This window comes from Chelonia mydas, chromosome 10, assembly GCF_015237465.2.
Source record: "Chelonia mydas isolate rCheMyd1 chromosome 10, rCheMyd1.pri.v2, whole genome shotgun sequence".
NCBI classification, from domain to species: Eukaryota; Metazoa; Chordata; order Testudines; family Cheloniidae; genus Chelonia; species Chelonia mydas.
In genome coordinates, this window is record NC_051250.2 from 61,038,874 (window position 1) to 61,066,764 (window position 27,891).

At 44.8% G+C, this 27,891-nt stretch overlaps 1 protein-coding gene across 20 annotated transcripts in view; it reads left to right on the plus strand.

The window, feature by feature from the left end:
- Positions 1-27,891, plus strand: part of MYO5A (myosin VA) — a 205,958-nt gene that overhangs the window by 45,604 nt on the left and 132,463 nt on the right. The gene's annotated exons all lie outside the window — the stretch shown is intronic.

Consider the following 27,891-nt stretch of genomic DNA (forward strand, 5'->3'; position numbering starts at 1 on the left):
CTGAGGTAATGACTGATCACAAACCAAGTAAAAATATTAAGCAGAAGATCCGGTAAATTAAACATAACGTAGGATTTTTTATGGGGAAAGTTATTACTGAGCTTATACTGAAATGTTCATGAGTCTCAGGTGTTTAAAAGAGAAACAGTTACAACAGCAATATCAAATGTTAGCTGGAACCCCAGTGTGCTAGACACTGTATGTATTTGATGCAGCTCTGAATGTGCTGGTATAAAGAAAGATTGTTTCATAAATACTAGTTTTTCTAAGAGTTCAAAAACATTTAAATGTCTGTTGCAAGCCAAAATCACTGATGGTAATATGGCACAGTTACCTGTGCAGGGTACAGCTTTTGCTGTATTGGTAGTCTAGGGCAGCTATGTTGGAATTTGATGGTAGCTAGAGGTAATAGCCTGGCAAGTCTTTGTGAAAAGCCTGTATTTAAAGTCCCAGTCTTGATCATAGGTATTTATGTGCCGTAGCTAACTTTCCCTTTCGTTGACAGTGAACAATTTCTGATTTCAAGAGAGTGCTTGTGCTTTTTGAAAAATATTACGAACTTAAGTTATTGTGTACTCAGGTGTCGAATCAGGTATACATAAGGGGGTTTTCTTTTGATCATATCAGCATGTGCAGACCTAGGCTCTGATCCAAGTAGTCCCCTTGAGTTCAGAGGGACTTCTCATGTGCTTAAAGCTAAGTGCTGCATAAATCTTTGAAGGCTTTTGCCTAATTGCTGGCCAGGGTTTCAGCCACATAGAAACAAGCCATGTGTTAATAAACAGCCAAATTTCGCACAAGTTGGCTTAATTTGTATACTACAGAAGAACTAACCACAAAAAAGTCTGCTGGTGCTATATTGCCAGTTGATGTCTGAAAACCTGCAGTGGTCACTGGAAACTGTAGAATGTGGATCTTTGGTTGTCAGGAAGAGGAAAATATTTTCCTCACTAAATTATTTTGATACTGGTGGGTAAAGCTGCTAAATTCTATTGAGACTTTGTGGCACTTGAGTTTTGAAGTGTAAAAAAAAATCCTACGTTAAATGCTCAATGTTTGGAACATGATCAAGTATTAAGTTCTATGACTGTCACAATATAATATGGTATTGTAGGGAATAACTAGATTGGTCACAATAACTTTTAGCACAAGAAGCCCTCTGTACCTCTTTTAGGTGAAAATCCTTATGTACTGACACTACTGGGAGAAAATTTGACAATTCATCCTTGTGTAAAGATTATCTCTAATTCTCTCAAGGTCACCATCTCATCTGCTGTGCAGGCTGGGTAGGTGGTTCATATATCTTCAAAAGTACTCTCCCTTCACATTGCTGTATTGGTGTGACTTGTGGTTTCATGACATAGGCCTTGTCTACACTTCCGGGGTAAGTTGACATAAGTTACGCTACTCCAGCTACGTGAATAACATAGCTGGAGTCGACGTAGCTTAGGTGGACTTACTCGGTGTCTACACAGATGCTCTCCTGTCAACTTACCTTACTCTTCTCATTCCAGTGGAGTACTGGAGTCGACGGGAGAGCGCTCTGCGGTCGATTTAGCGGGTGTTCACTAGACCCGCTAAATCGACCCCCTGCTGCATTGATTGCAGCAGTGTGGATCCCTGGTAAATCTAGACATGTCATGAGATTCCTGTTTTTCTTTATTCTGCATCCTTTGTTGGATAGACCGACATGCAATCTGAGTTGAAGTCTGAAGTTTTAAGTTCAGAGGATTAAGTTTGCGATGCCTTAACTTTTCATTTCCTGATTTTCATAGGTATGAATATAGCTCAACTTGATATTTTGTCGTCAAAGTTTTCGGACATTTAATTTCCTTGTTTAGGGAAAAAAAATTCTCAGCATACCACAACCCAGTTCACCACCTCCACTGCCTCTGGTTCCTTGGCAATGATTACCTCAGCCAAAGAATTAAGAAGTTTCACTGTCCTTGCATCATCTCCTCCTCTCCCATCACTCTGCTTGACCAGCACAGCACAGTTCTACCTCCTCACTCCACTTCTCCACAAATACATGGATATCAGAATGGAACCAACGGGTTGAGCAGAGAATGCAGTGCAGGAACTAGCATAGAATCAGTGGGGACATCTTTTTGCAGGGGAGTCAGGGATAGCATACTCTGCAAGAGGAATATAGATTAGATATTAGGAAATGCTTTCTAACTATAAGGATAGTTATGCACTGGAACAGGTTACCAAGGGAGGTTGTAGAATCCTCACCCTTGGAGGTTTTTAAGAACAAGTTAGACAAACACATGTCCACGAGGAGGAACTGTGAAGGGTGGTGGTTTCATTTCTTTGTAGGAGCAGTAGAGGGATGGGGAGAAGTCTGCATGTGGATTTTAGAGCACTTTAAAGTATCACTCTTAAAGCAAAAATGTTGGTCTTGGGGCAAAACTTCCTGTAGAATGCTGGCAGAGAACAATTTATGTGCTGCCAAAGGCTAGGGCTTAAATTCAGAGCATGTCACCTTGAGTCACCCAGTACTGGGACAACAGACTGCCTACAAATCCTTTGTATTCCACAAAGCCCTGACCTTGCTGGACATACATATTTCACTCTTCTAGGCACAGTTTAGCTCCTGCAGTTTGGACCTGCAGTTCCAAACTTTACCCTCAATAACTTTGGAAATATAACTTCTCCAAAGGGGCAGTGAGTGCTGTGTACTAGCTGAGATAAATTCTGATGTCAGTTTGGGGAGGATCGGAATCACAGTTTGAGCCCCAAGTGTGGACCAAAAAAGTTAGAAGAACTAGGTGATTTTAAGCAGGATCTATCTCAGGAACTTCTTGTTCAAATGCCTCTCAAGTTGGGACTGTCACAACCTGTCTGAGTCCCTCTCTGGAAGGAAACCTGTTTGTTGTGAGTGGATGCAATCGATGGATTCCATGTGCTCTTAAGCTACCTCTCCCTTCCTTGGAATGTGGGGCTCTCCAAGCGAGTTCTGTTAGACCCTGAAATCAGTACCTCAGCCTTTCCAAACCCCCCAGTTGCATGTGCACTTTCCCTCTGAATTCCACCTCACTGTGGGCACTCAGAGCTTATCGATTAACCCCTTCTGGGAAAATGTGGCGGGCAAGCAAGGAATACAGGCTTAGCAAAGGAATTTTTTAACCACAGTCACTTTTACTGTTAAGAAAGCACTAGAGTTACAGATCTTTGCAACATAATACAGTCCTGAGATGCACCCATTGAGTCTGCTCTCACATCTGTTGTGAGTCCGAGAGCTGGTCAGCATTTCAGACAAGGCAGAGTCCCTCCTGCCTTCTCCCTCTTCCAGCATGGTCTTCTGGCATGTGGCAGCGGTTGGCCCCCTTGCTCAGAGAAGCCCCTCCCTAAATACATTCTGTGTCCCTTTTTTCCCATGTTCTCCAGCTGGGAAATTCCAGGCCCTTCCTTCAGCCAGGCTTATGTGCAGAGAGTCCATCGTCCCATGGCAGTGGGTTGGCAGTTAAGAGACAATCAAAGTTGATAGCCACACACTGCTCTTCTGTTGACCTATCTGTCTGCTCTCAGAGAGATGGATTATCTAAATCGATGGGGAAAACCCTTCTGTCAATGTAGGAAGCGTCTACAGTATGGTGCTGCAGGACAAAGATAACCTACCATTCCTGACAGGTGTTTGTCCAATCTGTTCTTAAAAAACCTCCAATGATGGGGATTCCACAACCTCTGTTGGAAGCCTATTCCAGAGTTTAACTACGCCTATAGTTAGAATTTTTTTCCCTAATATCTAACCTAAATCTCCCTTGCTGCAAATTATGCTCATTACTTCTTGTCCTACATTCAGTGGACATGGAGCACAATTTCATCACCATTGTCTTTATAACTGCTGCCAGTATATTTGAAGATTATCAGGTCCTCCCTCAGTCTTCAGTTTTCAAAACTAAACTTGCCCATTTTTTTAACCTTTCCTCATAGAATAGATTTTCTAAAGCTTTTATCATTTTTGTTGCTGTCTTCTGGACTCTCCCATTTGTCCACATCTTTCCTAAAATGTGGTACCCAGAACTGGACACAGTACTCCATCTGAGGCTTCAGTAATGCCGAGAAGAGTGGGGCAATTGGCTCCTGTGTCTTACATATGATACTCTTGTTAATACACCCCATCATGATATTAGCTGCAGCATATTGTTGACTCATATTGAGTTTGTGAGTCACTATACCCCCAGATCCTTTTCAGCAGTACTACTACCCCAGCCAATTATTCCCCAATTTGTAGTTGTGCATTTGATTTTTCCTCCCTAGGTGAAGTACTCTGCACTTGTCTTTATTGAATTTCATCTTGTTGAACTCAGACCAATTCTCCAATTTGTCAATGCCCTTTTGAATTCTAATCCTGTCCTCCAAAGTGCTTGCAACCCCCTCCAAGTTTGATGTCATCTGCAAATTTTATAGTCATACTGTCCTCTCCATTATCCAAGTCATTAATGAAAATATTGATTAGTACCAGATTCAGGCCTGACCCCTGCGGGGACCTCCCTAGATACCTCCACCCAGTTTGACAGTGAACCATTGATAACTACTCTTTGAGCATGGTCTTTCAACCAGGTGTGCACCTACCTTACAGTAATTTCATCTAGACCACATTTCCCTAGTTTGCTTATGAGAATGTCATGTGGGACTGTCTCAAAAGCCTTACTAAAATGAAGATATATCACATTTACTGGTTCCCTGTAGCCACCAGGCTATTAACCTTGTCAAAGAAGGAAAGTAGATTGATTTGGCATGATTTGTTCTTGACAAATAACTGGGCTGTCTGTTTCTTATAACCCTACTTTCCTCCATGTGCTTACAAATTCATTGTTTAATAGGTTTATGTACCTCCCCATCCAAGTGAGATATTGGAAATAAGACAAAATGAAGTTGGAAAACTCTGTAAAAATAAGACCTATTGGAAGTGTTTCTTATATTAGCATGGAGAAGCTCATTTTGGTTGCTTGTTTAGTGACTCTTACATAGTTGGTGAAGAGGTGATTGAGGAAAATGTTTATTAAAAACAACAACAACAATATATGCAACTAGGGTCAGAGGTAGGGGTGATTTTGCCTCTAACTTTACCTTGTAATCTATATCACTGGTGTGTTTGTCTCTTTTCTGATAACACATCTATATTCTCCAGTGATTTATTATTTCTTAACTCCTAAAGGTAAAAGTGAAATTGATCCCTTTGGACAGCTTTTTAGACTAGTTCTTGGTGGTGATCACTAACCTCAGGTTTTCTGTAGGATATAACTATTGTATTTGCATTACTGAAGTTGCTTTAGCAGAGAAAGTGGAAAGAACCTGTGTAAATCACTTCATTTTTGGGCAGAGATAGGATGCTGGCATTTTCATGGCCTCAAAAACATGGATTGAACAGTGATGAAGTTATAAATAGAATCATTCCCTTGTCAACAGCTGACATTCTGAGTCACAGAGACAACAGGGATCGGAAAGCAATACAAATAGAGACCAGCTTTTGAAACGAAAAATAATGTTATGAGGGCACAGCTGTGGGAAACTCCTTTCTCCAAAGGCCATGCAGAAGAGCCCTTGTTATGCAGAGAAATGGAGATTCTATTTGTATTTTCCTGGTGCCCTAAATGAATTTATAAATAGATGCTGCTCAGAAAATGGCAGAGAGTGTTTTTGCTCCTCTGTCAGGTTTTCTCTTTGCCCAGCTGTCTAGTGTGGCTGTGTTTATGGAGGAGGAAGACTTGAATCAGTCTGAATCTAGACTTGTACCAAATTGCAGCTTCTCCAAATCTAATATTGGACAGTCATGTAAAAGAGCACTAAAATCACCCATTTTTTAAAAAACATGCCCTTTCTGTAGCTAATTAGGAAAATTAATATCAGAGTCTGGTTTGTTGGATTATTTTTCAGTGATAGAGCTAACCTGCAAAATGTTGGTCAAAAGCTGTTGTTAGATTTTTATCAATTTAATTTGCAGGCATCATGATGGAGATATCTGGCTAGCGTTGACTTTTGAAAGTGAACGCTATACAGAAGTAGCGTCCTACAAGCAGTGTGAAGCACACTTTTACCTCACTGATATTTTATGACTATGACTAGGGTAAATGCTAGTAAATGTTAGAAAATTTATGTTTTCTTAATTTTTCCACTCCCAAATTTGTCCCTTTTCTTTTAAAATGAGAGGACTAGGTGTAAGCTGAGAGTTGGCCAACCTGCAACAAGAGCCCAGCTTGGTCAGCAATAAAATGGAGTCCTATAGTCCTGGGAGGAAGCAGTGCTTGACTTCTCCGTATGACCACAGAGCTGTTTGGGCAAATTAGACCCTCAGCCACCAGGCATGGTTTGTTATCTTGTGTGGGGCATGGGAGTGTGGAGCAGGGAGTTAACCCTCTCTGTGCTGGTGCATGGGTAGGACTCCTGTACTCCCTGTCACTGGGATTAATGCACCAGATGAATATTGTGCATTTATGAAGAGTTTCTGCCTACACAAAGGATCAGTAAAATGGCATAAACTCTCTCGGGGCAAGAGTCTCTTCATCTGTGTTTGTTCAGCACCCTGCAGAGTGAGGTCCAGATTATGACTGGGGCCACTATGTGATACCATAATATCGATAATAATATCATCTTGCTTGTGCGGGACAGCAAACATTTTAATTGAATGTATAAACTTCTCTGCGGTTGTAGCATCTTTTGAAATGCGGTGCTGGAGGAGTGTTATTGCACTCTTTTTAGACACCTTAAAGTGGGAAAAGGAAGAGAATTCTGTGTATGTGGCTGCACCATGTAACTCTGTAGCCTGTGTTGTCAACTGATGCAATAGTCCAATCCATTAAGGCACTTCACTTTATGGCATTGATTTTTTCAGTAAGGTGGGATGTCTGTGTCAGCACTTAAGTTCAGAGCTACTGTACTGAATGTCTGGGGAGCTACCTGATCCTGACTCAAGGCTTAAATCTAAATAACTAGTTAAGCTAGGTCTTTGCATTTTAACAGAATATTTTGCTTTCCCACCCAAAAGTTCCAGTTGGCAGGAACAACAGCAGCCATGTTCTCATTCTTGAAATTCTTAGAAACTCCAAGCCATCACCCTGCTGAGTGATATGTAAAATAACTTCTGATATCTAGTAACAAGTACATGTGTTCATCCCTCACACAGTTGTATACCATCAACATTGTTTAGGAAGAAGATACGAACAAATTATTTTCTTTGTCTCTAGCTATTTGTTCCTTTATTGACAGCTTTTAATTCCAGTGTCCATATTAACTGCCAGTGACAGTTATTCCTCCTGCTTCTAAGTTCTCAGACTCTCTGCTGAACATGGTATTAAATACAAACTCAGTAGATCTGATCAGTAGCATACTGCTTAAATTATGCTACTTGACTTATGGAGCTTTTGATTTTAAATGATGCACATATGCCAGTGGTGCAATCCTGGTCCTATTGTTTGAAGTCAATTACAAAACTCACAGACAGTGGGACCAGGATTTCCCACCAGATAACCCCTGGCATTGAGTTGACACTGACAAGAATGTTGATTGGAATGATATCAAATACGATAGCAGAGAGTAAATATTTATAATACATTAGATGAGCTCACCTACTGAGATATAAAACAGGTATATCTTAAATGCCTAAAAGTAGGTAAAACTGACTCATTCCATCTTCTTGTTGAGCAGTGAATCCTCCCTGTTAAGCAATGGAATGCCTCTAAAGCCTAGTGATTTATTTGCCTTCGTATAGACTGCTCATTTAAAGTATATGATAGATCTAAGGCCTGGTCTACACTACGAGTTTGTCAGATTTAGCAGAGTTAAATCCGAATTAACCCTGCACCCGTCCACACAACAAAGCCATTTTTTCAACATAAAGGGCTCTTAAAACCGATTTCTTTACTTCTCCCCAACGAGGGGATTAGCGCTGAAATCGACATCGCCGTTTCAAATTAGGGTTAGTGTGGACACAATTAGAAGGTATTGGCCTCCGGGAGCTATCCCACAGTGTACCACTGTGATCGCTTTGGACAGCACTCTGAACTCGGATACACTGGCCAGGTGTACAGGAAAAGCCCTGGGAACTTTTGAATCTCATTTCCAGTTTGGCCAGGTGAGCTCATCAGCACAGGTGACCATGCAGTCCCAGAATTGAAAAAGAGCTCCAGCATGGACCGAACGGGAGGTACTGGATCTGATCGCTGTATGGGGAGAGGAATCCGTGCTATCAGACCTACGTTCCAAAAGACGAAATGCCAAAACATTTCAAAAAATCTCAGAGGCCATGAGGGACAGAGGCTACATCAGGGACGCAACACAGTGCCGCGTGACACTTAAGGAGCTCAGACAAGCATACCAGAAAACCAAAGAATCAAACAGATGGTCCGGGACAGAGCCCCAGATATGCCGCTTCTACACTGAGCTGCATGCAAGTCTAGGCGGGGCTACCACCGCAACCCCACCCCTGTCCATGGACTCCGATGATGGGGTACTCTCCACCATGCCTGAGGATGAGCTTGGGGAGAGCACACAGCACACCGTTCTCCCTGACAGCCAGGATCTTTTTATCACCCTGACTGAAATACCCTCCCAACCCAACGAAGCCGGAGAAGGGACCTCTGGTGAGTGTACCTTTTTAAATATAATACATGTTATAAAAGCAAGCGTTTTTTAATGATTAAGTAGCCCTGAGGACTTGGGATGCATTCATGGCCAGTCCTGCTACTGGAAAGGTCTTGTTAACGTGTCTGGGGATGGAGCGGAAATCCTCCAGGGACATCTCCATGAAGCTCTCCTGGAGGTACTCTAAAAGCCTTTGCAGAAGGTTTCTGGGGAGAGCAGCCTTATTCCGCCCTCCATGGTAGGACACTTTACCACGCCATGCTAGTAGCAAGTAATCGGGTGTCATTGCATGACAAAGCCTGGCAGCGTATGGTGCCGGTGTTCGCTGGCATTCAAGCAACATCCGTTCTTTATCTCTCTGTGTTATCCTCAGGAGAGTGATAACCTGGTTCCTACTGGGCTGTTTGCCTGACGCTGAAAAGAAATCCTCCCCGCAGTTAGCCACACAGGGGGAGGGGGCATTGGCGCTAAACTGTTTGCGTTTGGCAGGGATCTTCCCTGATACCAGCCAGGCGGTGGGGGGAGGGGAAAAGCGATCATCCCAGAGAATTGGATCGGGGGAGGGGGTTAGTTTGGTTTCTGCTGCTGCACGTTAACAGGAAAACTGCAGCACTAACTGGCCAACTCAACGGGCTTTGCTTGGTATGGGAAAGGAGGGCACTGCTGTTATGAAGGTTGCAGAAGCCGAAAGACTATGGCTTACCATGGCCGCCTGCAAGCCGAATTCTGTTGCCCAGCCTTGCATGTGTGATCGCTAACACCAAAGCCGCAGGCACTCAATATAAGATGCAAAATGCGACCCTGTACCAAAATCACATGTGCAATGTAATGTGAATAGTGTTGCTCACCGTGAAAGAGTATAGTCATTGTTCTGTAAAATGTATCTTTTTTTTTTTTATCTTTTCTGTAAAATGTATCTTTCACTCCCTTTTTTTCCTCCAGCAGCTGCATATGTTTCAAGCCTCCCTCCTCTGTCCCATAGGCTATCTCAGATAAGGCGGCGAAAAAAGCGTACACGCGATGACATGTTCTCTGAGCTCATGCAGTTGTCCGGCACTGACAGAGCTGTGTGGAGGGACACAATAGCAGAGTACAGGACAGTGGCCGATGAACGTGAGGAGAGGTGGCGGAAGGAAGATCAGAGGAGGCGTGAGGCAACGCTGGGGCTACTGCGGGATCAAACGGACATGCTCCGGAGTCTGGTGGAGGTTCATGAACGGCAGCAGAATCACAGACTGCCACTGCAGCCCCTGCTTAACCGCCCTCCCTCCTCTCCAAGTTCCATAGCCTCCTCACCCAGACGCCCACGAACACCGGGGCGGGGGAGGGGGAGGGGGAGGGGGAGCCTCCGGGCTCCCAACCACTGCACCCCAGTGGACAGCCCAAGCAACAGAAGGCTGGCATTCAACAAGTTTTAAAGTGGCCTTTTCCTTCCCTCCTACCCTCCTCCCACACCCCACCCAGGCTACCTTGTGAGTTATCTCCCTATTTTTATAATCAATTAATAAAGAATACATGTTTTTTAAACGATAGTGACTTTATTTCCTTTGCAAGCAAGCTGTGATCGAAGGCAGGAGGGCGCGTGGCTTACAGGGAATTTAGAGGCAATCAAGGGGGCGGGTTTTCATCAAGGAGAAACAAACAGAAGTGTCACACAGTACCCTGGCCAGTCATGAAACTGGCTTTCAAAGCTTCCCTGATGCGCAGCACTTCCTGCTGTGCTCTTCCAACCGCCCTGGTGTCTGGCTGCGCGTATTCAGCGGCCAGGCAATTTGCATCAACCTCCCACCCCGTCATAAACGTCTCCCCCTTACTCTCACAGAGATTGTGGAGCACACAGCAAGCAGCAATAACAATGGGAATATTGGTTTCCCTGAGGTCTGAGCGAGTCAGTAAACTGAGCCAGAGACCCTTTAAACGTCCAAATGCACACTCCACCACCATTCTGCACTTGCTCAGCCTATGGTTGAACAGCTCCTGACTACTGTCCAGGGTGCCTGTGTACGGCTTCATGAGCCAGGGCATTAAGGGGTAGGCTGGTTCCCCAAGGATAACTAGGCATTTCCACATCCCCAACAGTTATTTTCTGGGAAGTAAATCCCTTCCTGGAGCCGTCTAAACAGACCAGAGTTCCTGAAGACGCAAGCGTCATGAACCTTTCCCGGCCATCCCACGTTGATGTTGGTGAAATGTCCCTTGTGATCCACCAGTGCTTGCAGCACCATTGAAAAGTACCCCTTGCGGTTTATTTTCTGGCTGCCATGGTGGTCCGGTCCCAAGATAGGGATATGCGTTCCGCCTATAGCCCCACCACTGTTAGGGAATCCCATTGCAGCGAAGCCATCTAGTATGACGTGCACGTTTCCCAGAGTTATTACCTTTGATAGCAGCAGCTCAATGATTGCGTTGGCTTCTTGTATCACAGCAACCCCCACAGTAGATTTGCCCACTCCAAATTGATTACCGACTGACCGGTAGCTGTCTGGTGTTGCAAGCTTCCACAGGGCTATTGTCACTCGCTTGTGAACTGTGAGGGCTGCTCTTATCTTGGTATTCTTGAGCTTCAGGGCAGGGGAAAGCAAGTCACAAAGTTCCATGAAAGTGCCCTTACGCATGCGAAAGTTTTGAAGCCACTGGGAATCATCCCAGACCTGCAACGCTATTCGGTCCCACCACTCTGTGCTTGTTTCCCAGGCCCAGAATCGGCGTTCCACGGCATGAGCCTGCCCCATTAACACCAGGATCTCCAAATTGCGGGGGAACGCGGTTTTAGAGAAAAGTGTGTTCATGTCCGCACTTCCGTTGCCTCCTCGCCTGGTTTTTCAGGTGCTGGTTCTGCATAAACTGCACGATAATGTGTGAGGTGTTTACAATGGTCATAACTGCTGCAGTGAGCTGAACGGGCTCCATGCTTACTGTGCTATGGCGTCTGCTCCTGTTCGGGCAGTCCAGGGAAAAGGGCGCGAAACGTTTGTTTGCCATTGCTCTGACGGAGGGAGGGGCAACTGACAACATGGCTTACAGGGTTGGCTTACAGGGAATTAAAATCAACAAATGGGATGGCTTTTCAAGAAACAGAATGGCCCCCTCAAGGATAGAACTCAAAACCTCAAGGATAGAACTCAAAACTGGGTTTAGCAGGCCGTTGATTTCACGGAGGGAGGGAGGAAGCGAGGAGAAAATGAATACAAAACAAATCTGGTCTATTTCTTGTTTTGATCCACTTCATCTATCTTTATTCATCTTGCTGGCAGCAGACTGTGCAGTACGACTGCTAGTCATCGTCATCTCCTGGGTGCTCGGCAGAAGACGGTGCAGTATGACTGCTGGCCATCGTCGTCTCCTGGCCGTCATTAAAAGACGGTGCAGTAGGACTGCCGGTAGGACTGAATCGCCATGAGACAAAACTTAAAAGGGTAATGACCTGGCTGAGTCACTCCCATGTTTGCCCAGGCGTCCCTGACCTCATTGAGGTCAGTTAAAAGAGCACCCTGGAATAGATCGACGACGGCTACCAGTCATACTCCGCTGTCTGCTGCCAAAAGGCAATAAGCTGCTGCTGTGTAGCAATGCAGTACCGCGTCTGCCAGCACCCGGGAGACATATGGTGACGGTTAGCTGAGCGGGCTCCATGCTTGCCATGGTATGGCGTCTGCACGGGTGACCCAGGAAAAAAGGCATGAAACGATTGTTTGCCGTTGCTTTCATGGAGGGAAGGAGAGAGGGAAGGGGGGCCTGACGATATGTACCCAGAATCACCCGCGACAATGTTTTAGCCCCATGAGGCATTGGGATTTCTACCCAGAATTCAAATGGGCAGCGGAGACTGTGGGATAGCTACCCACAGTGCAACGCTCCGGAAGTCAGTGGTTGCCTCGGTACTGTGAACGCACTCCGCTGACTGCATGCACTTAGAGCATTTGTGTGGGGACACACACAATTGACTGTATAAAAACGCTTTCTACAAAACCGACTTCTATAAATTCGACGTAATTTCGTAGTGTAGACAAGGCCTAAGACCTTGCAGAAACCTGTGCTTCCAGTTTGTGATGATTTCAAGTACTGACAGTAGGATACAATCTGGCAAATATGAAGTAAATTTTTGGTAATAAGTGCTATAGGATTCCATGCTAGATGTGTACAATCCAGTGAAACTTGAGGAACTTCTAAATCTAATTGTTGTGTCTATTACTGCTTAATGTGTAATTTGTCAAAATCTCATAAACTAATGTCTTTCTATTGGCTGAGATTTTCACTCCTGTCACCATCTAGCAATAGGAAAGCAAATCCTACCATATGCATGAATGGAACCTCAGCGCAGGAAAATTTCAGCCTTGATTACTGTCAGCTTTCTCTTGTTCTCTGCTGGTGGCAGGAGCTCACATATCCTATCTCAGTGGTGTTTGTAGTGTTGCTGAGAACATGGGTTCCTGGCATGATGCTTCCTTCAGAGCTATTCATTTTGTGAAATATAAACCGGAGAAACACTTTGTGTTCTCCTGTTCCTTTACTGCCAGGCACTGCAATTGCTGCCCAATTTGAGATGATTTCAGGCTTCTGTGTTCAAAGTTCTAGCACTGGTGCTCTTTCTGTGGAGTTTGCAGTTGCTCTGCGGTAGTTCCAATATGTGTGCATTTCTAAATCATTTAGGGCTTGTCCAGATGAACAGTTAGTGCGTACCTAGCTAGGGTGTAAATCTACCTGAGACTAACATGTCAAACACTAACTATCCACATGGACCCTGCTCCCATGTATAAAATTTCCCTGCTGCACTTTGAAGATTGTTGTGTCTAGAGAGTGAGCCACGTGACAATACCGCAGGCCTCAACTTTCTGATTCCAACTGTTGTTTTTAAAGTTCCTCTTTGCAGCGACTTTGATGTTTAAAAATAAACATACAATTGCTTCCTGTGTTGTGTTCTTCGTATGTTTGTTAATTTCACGGCTCCTATATCTCTTTTCATTACATGACTTATTAGTGATACTTTGTGTGTGGAGTATAACCTTTGTGTGTTGTTTTGCAAATAATTCAGGTCACACACTATTCAAAAGATTTGGAAAATGTTACTGAAATACAGAGAGAGAAGGTGGGTGAGGGAATATTTTTTGATTGGACCAACTTCTGTTGGTGAGAGAGACAAGCTTTCAAGCTTACTCAGAACTCTTCTTCAGGTCTGGGAAACAGTGTCATTGCTAAATACAAGGTTGAACAGATTTTTTAGCATAAGTAGTTAAGGCATATTTCAAGAGACCATTCAAGGTGAAGTGTCCCGTTAACACCTCTTCAGTCATAGGGAGGAAAGGGGGAGGAAGCTGTTGGGGGAGGGAGGGTTGTTAGTGGGTTACAGATTGTTATTAAATGCCATAAATCCAGTGTCTCTACTCAGTCGATGATTTTTACAGTCTAACAAAGTTGTGAATTTAAGTTCCCAGGCTCATCTTTTGAAAGTGTTTTGCAGGTTCCAGTCCTGTCACTTTGAACCCTATTTAGATGATACATTGCAGTTCAGTTTTAGGTATCACAGCACTGAGCTAATTCTCTTCAGGTCTAAACAGTTCTGAGGTTATTTGAGCTTTATCTATACGTTTGTCATCTGTTTAATGACACTGAATAAGCCTTGAGACCTTTTCAAATGATTGAAGCATTTGGTGGCGTTTTCTGATATTGTTGGTAAACAAGCAACAAATGACTCATCTTCTCAGTACTAATTTGTAACATGATTTTCATGTTCCTATTAATAATTATATTCAAGATCATAAGGGAGCCCCATAGGACTCTGTTTTGGGCTGTGTTTTCTGTGATGTCTTTGTGTTCCCACCAGATTCCATGTTTGCACATTAGTTTGGTACTTTGTTTTACTGTGCCTATCCGGACACCTCATATCTTGCTAAATATGCAGACTCGTGTCAATCCTGCAAAGCTCAATGTATTCAAGAGTGAATTTTATTTAACTGAGAAAATCCATATGTAGGAGTATTTTGCAGCTTCTCAATTCAATGACTAACACTATTTTTCTTAGCTCTGTAACTGTTACGAGCCTTAGGTTTAGCTGTGCGTGGTTATACATTTGTTGTTTGCAGTAGTGTTGTAGCCATGTTGGTCCCATGATGTTAGAGAGACAACCCACAAGGTGGGTGAGGTAATATCTTTTACTGGACTGACTTCTGTTGGTAAAAGAGACCAGCTTTTGATCTATACAGAGCTCTTCTTCAGGTCTGGGAAAGGCATTCAGAGTGTCACAGCTAAATACAAAGGCGAACAGGTTGTTTAGCAGAAGTAGTTAAAACATATTCTAAGTTAGTTTGCAGTGCTGTTGTAGCTGTACTGGTCTCAGCATATTAGAGAGACAAGGTGGTTGAGGCTATAACTATAAGGGAAAGAGAGAGCAGGAAGAAAGTGAGAGCGAGCGAAAACACCAACTGGACCTGCTAGAGAAGCAGAGCAAGAACCCACCGACCCCAGCAATTCCCATCACTCCAAAAATCCACAATTGGGACCAATTATGTCCTGTGTACAGGAGACCGATGATATTGCTGAATATCTGACTACCTTTGAAAGGCTGTGTGTAGTGTATGAAATCCCTGATGTCAAGAGAGTTCCTACCCTGATTGCAAAATTAACTGGTAAATCTCTAAGTGTATTCAATGAAATGCCCATAGAGGATGCTTTAGACTATTGTAAATTTTAAAACACTGTTTTACAAAGGTTTCAGATTACCCCTGAAACACACAGAGTTACATTTAGGAATCTTAAAAGGGATATTGGTATGAGTAATGGGGAATATGTGAACAAAATGAAAAATTTGATGGGAAAATGGGTGAGGGGCAAAGGTGTTACAAGCTTTGAGGGAATGTTGGATTTTGTTGCTGAAGAGCATTTCCTAGGCATATGTAAGGCTGATGGAAAGCAGTGTCTTTGGGACAAAAATGAAACGTCTGTGGATGAGATGGTGTCTCTAGCTGATGTCTTTGAACAGACCCAGGCATCTATTGAAAGCAAACTGCCAAAACAGGAGTTTAAAGCTGGTGGAAGAGAGGATCCCCTTTTATCTCTAGCAAGAAGGAGGGTGGCTGGGAGGCCGAGCATTCACCTCCCAAAAAACATTCCTCTAACCCTCATCCCAAACCTCCTGTAAAAAAAGAAGACCCCAAAAGGTGCTATAAGTGTAATTCCACTGATCACCTGAGGAATAAATGCCCTGTGCTAGGAGGAAGCAGGCAACCAATAGCTCATGTTCATTGTGCTGTCCTCAACACACAAATCCCCCAGGTGATTGGAACCTATCATATTGGTTTTATGAGATTAGCCTCTGCAGAACCAGGTATGGAGTGTGTTAAGGTTGCCATAATTAATGGCAGGAAATGCTTGGGGCAGAAGGATACCAGGGCCCAGATCTCTCTGGTTAATCAGAGTGTGGTCCCAAAGGTCAGCATATTACTTGGCCAAATGGCAGAGATTGTGGGGGTGGGCAAAAGCAGATTCCTCATTCCTTTAGCTAAAATCCATGTGCTGTGGAAAGCTCTGAAAAGTGTTTTGACTGTGGGCATAATGGAACACCACCTAGTTGACCTGCTTCTTGGTAATGATTTTTTCCGTGTAGCTCACGTTAAAGTACTTTGCTTGCAGCAGGAGGGAGTTTTATGCTGTGACCCCCAAGGGAGATCTTCAGCTATCGATAGCAGAATAGTTTGCTACCACCTCTGACAACTGAGAAGAAACAACTTTATTTTTTTAAATGATGTATCAAAAAATACACAACTTCTTTGGATTCAATATGAAAAATTTATGATAAATGATACCAAAATGCAGGAACTGCCTTTTTTTTTGGTAGGCTGGGAAGAAAGCATATTGTTAGTGTCTGGATCAAGAATAAACTGTCAACTTTGGCAGCCTTGGCTAAAATAACTGCCTGAATATCATCAAATTATGAAACTCATAGCCAGACTGGGGATCGCAACCAGTGTTCCCTCTAATTTTTTACGTCCATGTGCAGAATGAATTTTGTTACGTGCACCAATATGGAGGTGATGTGTGGTGGGGGTGGGGCCTGGGGGGTTTGGAGTGTGGTGGGGGGCTCAGGGCTGGGGCAGAGGGTTGGGGTGGGGGTGAGGCCGAAGCAGTGTCCGAGGGGGGGCAGAATGTGGGTGGGGCCACACCTGGCTGTTTGGGGAGGCACCCCCCCAGCCTTCCCTACCTGCCCCTGGTGTGAACAGTCCTGGAAGTGATATCACTTCCGCCCGCCACCTCCCTCTCCCCCTGCCCCCCCCACCCCCCAGGACGGCCCTGTTTGTGGCTCTTCTCTGAACCCAATTTATCAACATCCTTCTTGAATTGTGTGCATCAGAACTGGACACATTGTTCAAGCAGTGGTTGTGCCAGTCCCAAATACAGAGGTAAAATATTCTCTTTAATTCTATTCAAGATTTCCCTGTCTATGCATCCAAGGATTGCATTAGTTCATGTGACCAAAGTGTGACCCTGGAAGCTCATGTTCAGCTGATTATCCACCATAACTCCCAAATGTTTTTCAGTCACTGCTTCCCAAGACAGAGTTCCCCATCCTGTAAGTGTGGCCTACATTCTTTGTTCTCAGACACATTCATTTACATTTAGCCATGTTAAAACGCTTATTGTTTGCGTGCATCTAGTTTACCAAACCAGTCACCTGTCCTCTTCATTATTTACCACCAAAGTGGTTTTTCCTTCAGTTTAATTTTTTCTTTTGCACTTGGCTCACAGTATTGTGTTCGGATCACCTCTTGTTGAGTGGAGAAACATCAGTAATCCCGATTAGAACAGTAAAGCTGGATTATCTTTATGTTTAGCAAAATTTAACACAAAACAAAAAAACAGATTCATGTTCCTTGGAGTATGTTGCCTATACATAATCCATTCCATTACAAAGTCAGGTCCATCCTTATAAAGAGACCATGTTAGTCATCATGGGGGAGTGGTCTGTTCTATGACTGAATGCACATCAAGGTATCACACCACGAAAATTCAGCTAGTCCCATAAAATGGAGATGGAGTCTCAAGGAGACATTTGTTTTTGATACTAAAAAGTTACTGCTGCTGGTTACAATTTAGAGAAAGACTGCCCTTTGTTAAATTACTATGCCTTTATTAAATGTCAAAGTAACTAGCAAAGATTAGGATAAAAAGTAAGTAGCCAAAGAATCTTTCTGTAGCAACCAGACTGGAATGTTATCAAAATCTCAGGGCAATTTATCAAGTTTCTTGTTACAACCTGTGGAGAAGAGCATCACTATTTTGCAAAACAATAAAAAAAAAAAACCCTATTGGGGTTTCCTTTTATCTGGTAACATTCCTTATCCTTGTCTTTGGCATGGCATACCATTTGAGCTGAAAGCATATTCCCTGTCTAAGGTATGTCTACACTGGCAAAGTTACAGCGCCGGCAGTTACAGTGCCAGTCAGAGAGCGCTGAAGGGAAACCACTGTTGTGTGTTCACACTGTCAGCTGCCTGCACAATAGCATGTTCACACTTGCAGCAGTATACAGATCCATTGGTGCACTTTGGGCAGCTATCCTACAGAGCATCTCTTCCTTTTCTGCCGCTAAGAGTTGTGGGAAGGTGGAGGGGGTTGTGGGGCATCCTGGGTCCTGTCCCAATGCGCAGTGATGCATTGCTTCGCATCCCAGCAATTCCTGTGCTTCCGTCCATCTTCCAACAGTTTGTGTATTGCGTGCTCTGCCTCTTCGGTCTGCAGGAATGGATCCTGCACTGTTGACCAATATGCTGCTCGCTCTCACTAACACGTTACGAGTGGCAGTGGAGTTATTCCTTAAACTACAAAGGCAAGAGGAGTTCGACATTGATCTCTCCCTGTGTAGTAGCTACGACATGAGATTGCTTGTGGCATTCACGGAGGTGCTGACCACTGTGGAATGCCGTTTTGGGGCTTGGGAAACAAGCACTGAGTGGTGGGATCACATCGTGATGCATGTCTAGGTTGATGAGCGGTGGCTGCAGAACTTTTGGATGAGGAAAGCCACATTCATGGGACTGTGCGATGAGCTTGCCTCAGCTCTGCGGCGCAAGGACACGAGAACGAGAGCTGCCCTGTTGTTGGAGAAGCATGTAGCGATTGCACTGTGGAAGCTGGCTACTCCAGACTGCTACCAATCGTTCGCTAACCAGTTTGGAGTGGGAAAGTCGACTGTTGGACTCGTGTTGACAGAAATGTGCAGGGCCATTAATCGCATCCTGCTCCGAAAGACCGTGACTCTGGGCAACGTGCATGACATTGTGGATGGCTTTGCACAAATGGGCTTCCTTAACTGCAGAGGGGCGATAGATGGCACACACATTCCAATTCTGGCACCAGACCACCTAGCCACCGAATGCATTAATCGGAAGGGGTATTTCTCAGTGGTTCTCCAGGTGCTTGTGGATCACTATGGGCGTTTCACGGACATTAACGCAGGCTGGTGCAGAAAGGTGCATGACGCCCGCATCTTTCGGAACACTGGCCTGTTCAGGAAGCTGCAAGCGGGGACTTTCTTCCCTGACCAGAAGATCACTGTAGAGGAAGTCAAAATGTCCATTGTGATCCTGGGAGGCCCCACCTACCCATTAACGCTGTGGCTTATGAAGCCATATAAGGGGCATCTTGACAGCAGCAAGGAGTGGTTTAACAACAGGCTGAGCAAGTGCAGAATGACTGTTGAGTGTGCTTTTGGCCGTTTAAAGGCCCCCTGGTGCTGCCTACATGGGAGGCTGGACCTGGCCAATGATAATATTCCTATGCTTATAGCTGAGTGCTCTATACTCCATAATATTTGTGAAGGGAAGGGTGAAAGCTTCACTCAGGGCTGGACTTGAGGCTCACCACCTGGAGGTTGAATTTGAACAGCCAGAGATCAAGGCTACTAGAGGGGTGCAGCGCGGTGCCATAAGGATCAGGGTTGCCTTGAGGCAGCAGTTTGAAGCTTAAAGCTACTAATATTTGGTGCTATGCTCGCGAGTGCAGTGCTGGTAATGATAGGAGGTGATTGTGATTGGTGCACTATGAAGGTGTAAGAAAATTGCCTGTTGCTTTGCAGGGCTCTGTTTGCTTTCAATTAAGGGAATAAAGATTGGTTTCAAACCAAAACAATTCTTTTATTAAAAAACAACAACCGGAGGAGAGAGACAAAAAAAACCCCAACACATCAGCACTGAGGGGCATGAGGGAAGGGAGGGTCCCAGGAGGAGGTGGGGTTCCGGGACAGTTAAAGATTTGTGTATGTCCAGGTATCATAGCCAACCTTCTCCTTTGGAGTACAGTGCAGCAGGTACTGTACTTGAGCAGGGTTAAACTGCAGAGGGATGTGTGTTGAGTGTAGTGGGTACTGGGAGTCCACAAGGCTGGACTGCAACAAGGCAGGAGTGGAATGCAGCGGGTACAGGCTGGAGCCAGGAGGTTGATAAGAGTGTAACAAAGATGGAGATTGCGCTCCTAAGATCATATCTGTGAAGCCAAAATTCAACATTTTACAGCAGCAGTATTGTTTTCAACACTCAGACCACTGATTTAAAACCCAGCCACTATTCACATACCTGTCACTAACTGGCTGACCCCAGGCAAGCACACATGGGTCCACAAGACCCCCAAAATGGTGTCATCGCAGGGGAAATCAGTGTTCCAGGACTGTACTATACACTGGACATGTGGCTCTTGGAGAGAGCCACCACTGTAGGAGGGGCCTTATAAACATTCCACAGGCTGTGTTCATTATGGAAGATATCTTGCTGCTGAGGGTGAGGGTGAATCAAGGGAGGGTCTTCTCCAAAACTGCGGCTTCTGCCCTGGCCCTTATGCGGCTCTCCTGCGTGCAGCAATGGTTAGTGACGGCAGAGTGGTGTGGGAAAGTTACCCTTAATGGGGCAAGAAACAAAGCAGCTCTGCCAAAGAACCTGTGGCAGCAGATTGCCCAGTATCTCCATGAGAGTTTCCTGGAGATCTCTGAGGCAGATTCCTGTGAAATGAGGGAGTCAATCATCACCCTGTTCTGCTGCTCAGATTAGGCATGTGGTGGTACGCGCATCATACAGACACAAGCTTGCTTTCTGCAACCCTCCTGCACCCAACAACTGGCTTCAGCGATTCCCAAAATCAGAGCCATTTACTCAGGGCCTCCTCTCCTTTGCGCTTTGCCAAGCTCTGACAACTGTGACTGGCTAGCTTCCTCCGGGGTAGAGAAGAGCTCCGGGCTGCATGCATCTCTGACCTCCGAGTCATCCTTTGCCTCTGAGTCGCCCTTCCCCTCCCGCTACACATCCTTGTCAAGATTTCCTCCTCCTGGCTCGGTCCACTCTCGACTGACACGCGAACCACCCAAGTATTCACAGTGGTCTTCACAGTCTAGGTGGGGTCGCCATCGAGTATCACGCCCAGCTCTTTGTAGAACTGGCAGCTCATGGGTGCAGCACCGGAGCAGTGGTTTGCCTCCCGCGCCTTGTGGTAGGCGTTCCGCAGCTCCTTCACTTTGAGCCTGCACTGCAATGTGTCCCAGTCATGGTCATGACCTATCTATCCATAGATGGTATAATTCCTGTGGCTGGAGCGCAGCTGGGACTGGACAGCCTCCTCTTCCCAAATGCTGATGAAGTCCAGCAGCTCGGCATTTCTCCAAGCGGGGGATCACCTGGTGCTGGGAGCAAGCCTGGTCACCTGGAAAGATGCGCTGAGACCACTGCACGTGTTACTGAGCAAACAGGAAAGGGACTTCCAAAGTTCCCAAGAAATTTAAGGGTGGGGATGATGGTTTGTCACCTGAGGGCAGGGCAGTAGAGTTCAAATTGATTACCAGAGAGGCGAGAAAAGGCATTGTGGGACATCTCCCGGAGGTCAATCATAGCGCTGTAATTGACCAGGGTGTCTACACTGGTACCGTGGCACTGTACCCCTGGCGCAGAAAGCTCTATGCCTCTCGGGTTGAACTTTTTACAACGCTGCAACTGCACAGTTTCTGCGCACTAAGTGGCTTGGCAGTGTGTACACCTCGGGAGTTACACCGCAGAAAGCTGCTTTACTGTGCAGGAACTTGCCAGTGTAGACAAGGCCTAAGTTACTCAGTAACACTCCTCTCTTGCAGATTGCCACTAAGTTTAGAAGAGGAAGATAAAAGAGTAGTTGCTGGGATTTATTCCTTTCTTTTCTTTTTGGGATAGGATGGAGGGAGATGTCAATATTTTGGATGTTTCTTTTTCCACAGAAACATTTAAGTCTCTTGATTTTAAGTGGTTAATGAACTCAGTGTTCAAGGAAATGTCATTAAACATCACACTATGAATTAAAAATGTTTCCCCTTTCATTCCGTTCTGATACCAAGAGGTAAATATGTCTTTGTCATACCATTTTAACTTACTCTTTGTTGAGGATAAAAGTAATTTTGAATATAGTTGCCACATCCACGATTGTCACAAAGGCAGTCTGGGTGTTCCCATGCATTCCTTTCCCTTGGAACCACAATTTGGAGCACTCTTGAAAGAAAGTCTGGTCCCTCACCCAGACCTTTACTGGTGCTGCATGCATGTGAAAACCACATATGATAGGGACTGTCATAAACCTACAGCTAAGGGTAGCATAAAGTCCCTCCTTTACCTGTAAAGGGTTAAGAAGCTCAGATAACCTGGTTGGCACCTGACCAAAAGGACCAATAAGGGGAGAAGATACTTCCAAATCTGTGGAGGAAGGTTTTTGTTTTGGGCTTGGGTGTTCTCTCCAAAGACAAAGAGAGAGACCAAGTAAGTAATCTAGATCCTACTGAATGATACATATAAACTTACAGAAATAGTAAGTAATAGCAAGGAAATGCGTTAGAGTATCTTTTATTTTAGCTTGTGAATTTTCCCTGTGCTAAGAGGGAGGTTTATCCCTGTTTTTTGTAACTTTGAAGTTTTGCCTAGAGGGGAATCTTCTGTGTTTTGAATCTGATTACCCTGTAAAATTACCTTCCATCCTGACTTTACAGAGGTGCTTCTTTTATTTTGTTTTTATAATAAAGCTCTGTTTTTAAGAACCTGATTGGGTTTTAGTGTCCTAAAAACCCAAGGGGCTGGTCTGTGCTCACCTTGTTAACCTATTTGGTTGGTAGATTATTCTCAAGCCTCCCCAGGAAAGGGGGTGAAGGGGCTTGGGGGGATATTTTGGGGAAACAGGAACTCCAAGTGGTCCTTTTCCTGAATCTTTGTCTAACTCACTTGGTGGTGGCAGCAGTACCCATCCAAGGACAAGGAAGGATTTGTGCCTTGGGGAAGTTTTTAACCTAAGCTGGTAGAAATAAGCTTAGGGGTTGTTTCATGTGGATCCCCACATCTGTACCCCAGAGTTCAAAGCGGGGAGAGAACCCTGACAGGGACAATCACACTTTCTTCAAAAAAAAAAAAAAAAATAAGAAGGGGAATGGGGGGTTAAAAAAGAAATATGAGGTGTCTTGTTTCCATATATTGTATCCAGTGCAATTTAAGTTCTGATATTTAGAATCAGATTAATTTTTAAACATTGATTTATATATGATGTGCAGTGAGAATAATTTCTGTTAGAATTTGTATTATTGTTTTATTTGAGCAATAATCTTGCCTGCTTTGCTTCCTTAAGTGTCCTGCCTTACTACAGAAATGTCCTGGACTTGTTTTATTTTTGGCATGACTAAATCCATCTCCTGGCTTTTCTGAAAATTTTCAACTACTTTCAATATCTCTCATTCCCATTGGTAACTCTGGTGGTGTCTCACCTAGTCTGTAATGAAGTCCATTTTTATTTTGCATCTGAAGTGTGCTTGTATTTTTATGGGGTCAGAATCCCGAAAAATAATTCAGGCTGATGCCTAAAAAGATTAAATCACTCTCTACAACTTCTTCTAGTTATCTGGAGGCCTTGTGGTCTTACTACACCTGTCCCAGAAAGGAGCTGTAGAGAGGTCCTCCAGGCTGCTTAGAGTGGCTTGTGGGATGCAGCCAATTGGAGAGAGGTTGCAAGGAAGCAGTGAATCATGGCCCAGCAGGGTAGTATAAAAAGAGCTGCAGGGCTAGTTTAGTTGCTGCTTGGAACCAGAGGAGTGAAGGTCGTGCTCTTGGCTGGTTGATGGACCTGCAGGATCTCGGACAGAACAGTTGCTTGCAGGGACCAGGGGAGGAAGAAGGAACTCCTGGCTGGCTGCTGGGAGGGAAGCAAGAAGAACCCCCTAATTGCTGGCAGGGACTGGGGAAGCAAGAAGGGGCTCTTGGCTGGCCATTGGGACTGAGGACAAGACTTCAGCCCTACAGTAAGAATGAAGTGTTGGTGAAGGTGAAGGGGCTGCAGGGAAATGGCCCAAGGAACAGGAGCAGCGGTAGTGGACTTAAAGGGGATGCAGCAGCGGCTGCCTTCATAGGGTCCCTGGGCTGGGACCTGGAGTAGTGGGCAAGGGTTTCTCCTCCCCCATTAAGCACTAGGGAAGTGGCCTAAATATTGAACAGTGATAAACCCCCAGAAGGGGATCTGAACTGTTAAGTGGGCCAACTGGAGAGTTGGGACAAAAAGGGCAAAGAGTCTCCAGGGAAGAAACCCTGGGGGCACGGCACCATACCAGAGTTGAGGAAAGTGTGGGCCCCTTACTGAATGAGGGAGGCAACCTAGTGACAGAGGATGTGGAAAAAGCTAATGTGCTCAATGCTTTTTTTGCCTCTGTCTTCACAAACAAGGACAGCTCCCAGACTGGTGCGCTGGGCATCACAACATGGGGAGTAGATGGCCAGCCCTCTGTGGAGAAAGAGGTGGTTAGGGACTATTTAGAAAAGCTGGACGTGCACAAGTCCGTGGGGCTGGACGAGTTGCATCCGAGAGTGCTAAAGGAATTGGCGGATGTGATTGCAGAGCCATTGGCCATTATCTTTGAAAACTCGTGGCGAACGGGGGAAGTCCCAGATGACTGGAAAAAGGCTAATGTAGTGCCAATCTTTAAAAAAGGGAAGAAGGAGGATCCTGGGAACTACAGGCCAGTCAGCCTCACCTCAGTCCCTGGAAAAATCATGGAGCAGGTCCTCAAAGAATCAATCCTGAAGCACTTACATGAGAGGAAAGTGATCAGGAACAGTCAGCATGGATTCACCAAGGGTAGGTCATGCCTGACTAATCTAATCACCTTCTATGAAGAGATTACTGGTTCTGTGGATGAAGGGAAAGCAGTGGATGTATTGTTTCTTGACTTTAGCAAAGCTTTTGACACGGTCTCCCACAGTATTCTTGTCAGCAAGTTAAAGAAGTATGGGCTGGATGAATGCACTATAAGGTGGGTAGAAAGTTGGCTAGATTGTCGGGCTCAACGGGTAGTGATCAATGGCTCCATGTCTAGTTGGCAGCCGGTGTCAAGTGGAGTGCCCCAGGGGTCGGTCCTGGGGCCGGTTTTGTTCAATATCTTCATAAATGATCTGGAGGATGGTGTGGATTGCACTCTCAGCAAATTTGCGCATGATACTAAACTGGGAGGAGTGGTAGATACGCTGGAGGGCAGGGATAGGATACAGAGGGACCTAGACAAATTGGAGGATTGGGCCAAAAGAAATCTGATGAGGTTCAATAAGGATAAGTGCAGGGTCCTGCACTGAGGACGGAAGAACCCAATGCACAGCTACAGACTAGGGACCGAATGGCTAGGCAGCAGTTCTGCGGAAAAGGACCTAGGGGTGACAGTGGATGAGAAGCTGGATATGAGTCAGCAGTGTGCCCTTGTTGCCAAGAAGGCCAATGGCATTTTGGGATGTATAAGTAGGGGCATAGCGAGCAGATCGAGGGACGTGATCATTCCCCTCTATTCGACATTGGTGAGGCCTCATCTGGAGTACTGCGTCCAGTTTTGGGCCCCACACTACAAGAAGGATGTGGATGAATTGGAGAGAGTCCAGCGAAGGGCAACAAAAATGATTAGGGGTCTGGAACACATGACTTATGAGGAGAGGCTGAGGGAACTGGGATTGTTTAGTCTGCAGAAGAGAAGAATGAGGGGGGATTTGATAGCTGCTTTCAACTACCTGAGAGGTGGTTCCAGAGAGGATGGTTCTAGACTATTCTCAGTGGTAGAAGAGGACAGGACAAGGAGTAATGGTCTCAAGTTGCAGTGGGGGAGGTTTAGGTTGGATATTAGGAAAAACTTTTTCACTAGGAGGGTGGTGAAACACTGGAATGCGTTACCTAGAGAGGTGGTAGAATCTCCTTCCTTAGAAGTTTTTAAGGTCAGGCTTGACAAAGCCCTGGCTGGGATGATTTAATTGGGGATTGGTCCTGCTTTGAGCAAGGGGTTGGACTAGATGACCTCCTGAGGTCCCTTCCAACCCTGATATTCTATGATTCTATGATTGTTTGAAGGCTAGCCCAGAAGGAGGTGCAGGACTGATTAAGGACTGAGCCCAGGGAGGGCTGCAGACCAACGGAGGAGGGGTAGTGGGATAGGCCGTTATTGGACTGTTTTAAGGACTTGAGCCCAGGAGGGCTGCAGGCTAACACCAACTGAGGGGTACTGAGCTAGACCTCTGTTGGACTAATAAAGAACCTGAGGGCTGAGAGAGGGTTGCAGGAAGAGAGAGACCAATGGAGGGGTACTGGGATAGGCCCCTATTGGACTGTATACCCCAGATGGGGTTTGTGTTCCTTTTTTATATACCGACTGAGTGTAACTTAGCCAGAGGGTTGAGTCACTGAAGATCTATCTCAATGAGAGAGAGAGAGAGAGTGTCCAGGCACATGCACTCGGCCCGGGGGCGCTCATGAGAGGTGGGTGCCACCCCCAAGAACATTCCATTAATTGCCCATAAAACCAGATAATCTCTCTCACTAACCACATTCTACTTACAGAGGATCCAGTTTTCATATTCAGGCCCAAGAATTAATATTCTCTTAGCTGAGCACTAATGCCTTCTTTGCCATGTTCCTCAAAGATTAATAAGTTAACATATCAGATGGCTCAGCCCCATTCATATGCATCACATGGCTTGGACTTGAGATTCAATATGAACAACGTGGGCTTTAGCTTGCTGCATAACTGGTGACAGCTAAACTAATAAACTTAAATGACTGGAACAGCATCATCTTATAACAATGGTCATGCCAAGCATGATAACACCGTTCACCATATATCAGTGGTCACAGCTGACTTTAAGACTGTAGAGAGACAAGGTGAGGTAATATCTGTTATTGGACTACAGCATCTGTTGGTGAAAAAGACAAGCTCTCAAGTTTACACAGAGCTCTTCTTCAGGTCTGGGAAATGTCAGAGATAAATACAAGGTGGAATAGATTGTTTGGCATAAGCAGTTGACACAAGTTGTAAGATGTATGCGTCCATGAGTCTGTGTTTCCACTGTTTGAAGAAGAGCTCTGTGTAGCTAGAAAGCCAGTCTCATTCACCAACAGAAGTTGGTCCAATAAAAGATATTACCTCACCCACTTTGTCTCTCGCATATGCTAAGAGACCACTCAAAGTGAAGTGGCATGTTATCACCTCTTAGTTGTTGGACAAAAAGGGGGGTTAGTGGGTTACAGCTTGTTGTAATAAGTCATAAATCAAGTGTCTTTATTAAGACGATGATTTTTAATGTCTAGCAAGGTTATTAATTTAAGCTCCCAGGCTCATCTTTTGAAAGCGTTATGCAGGTTTTCTTGGAGGATGAGGACTAAGAGGTCAGCTGTGGAGCGATCGTTTTGTGGAAAATGTTCACCCATGTTTGATATGGTGTCTTTTATCATTTCCCTCTGAGTTTATTAAAGAGCACAGTCATTGTTTGGTTTCACCCACATAGTTGTTGGGGCATTTACTGTGCTGGATGCATTATACCACATATGGTGATTGGCGTGCATAGGACTCTTGGATTTTGATAGGTGGGTTTTGGGATGGGGGTAAGTATTGATCATTGTAGCAGTGGAGGTGTCTGCTTTTACTTTTACCCCACACCAAAAGAAGGCATTGAGCTGGCCAACTAAGTGTGAAATAGGCTATGTTCCTTCTGCAGTAATACTGCGTGTACAATAGAAGAAGCAAACCTTTAAACACTCATGCTAAATTATTATTTATACTTATAACGTTTGGTTTTTATTTCTAATTTCTATTTGTTAGCAATGTAAAATACCTCAAGTGGTTAATGGCTCAAAACGGAGGCTTTGTGAGTCATATGATCTGAGTGGATTGATAATTATTGTAGTCTGCTGATTTCATGTGACCTCAGATAAGATCATGAGGTATGAAAAAGTGCCTGAGAAAATCCTGCGGTAGTTTTTAATGACACAGAATTCCAGTTGTGCAGTTGGTGTGAGTTCTTTTTGATC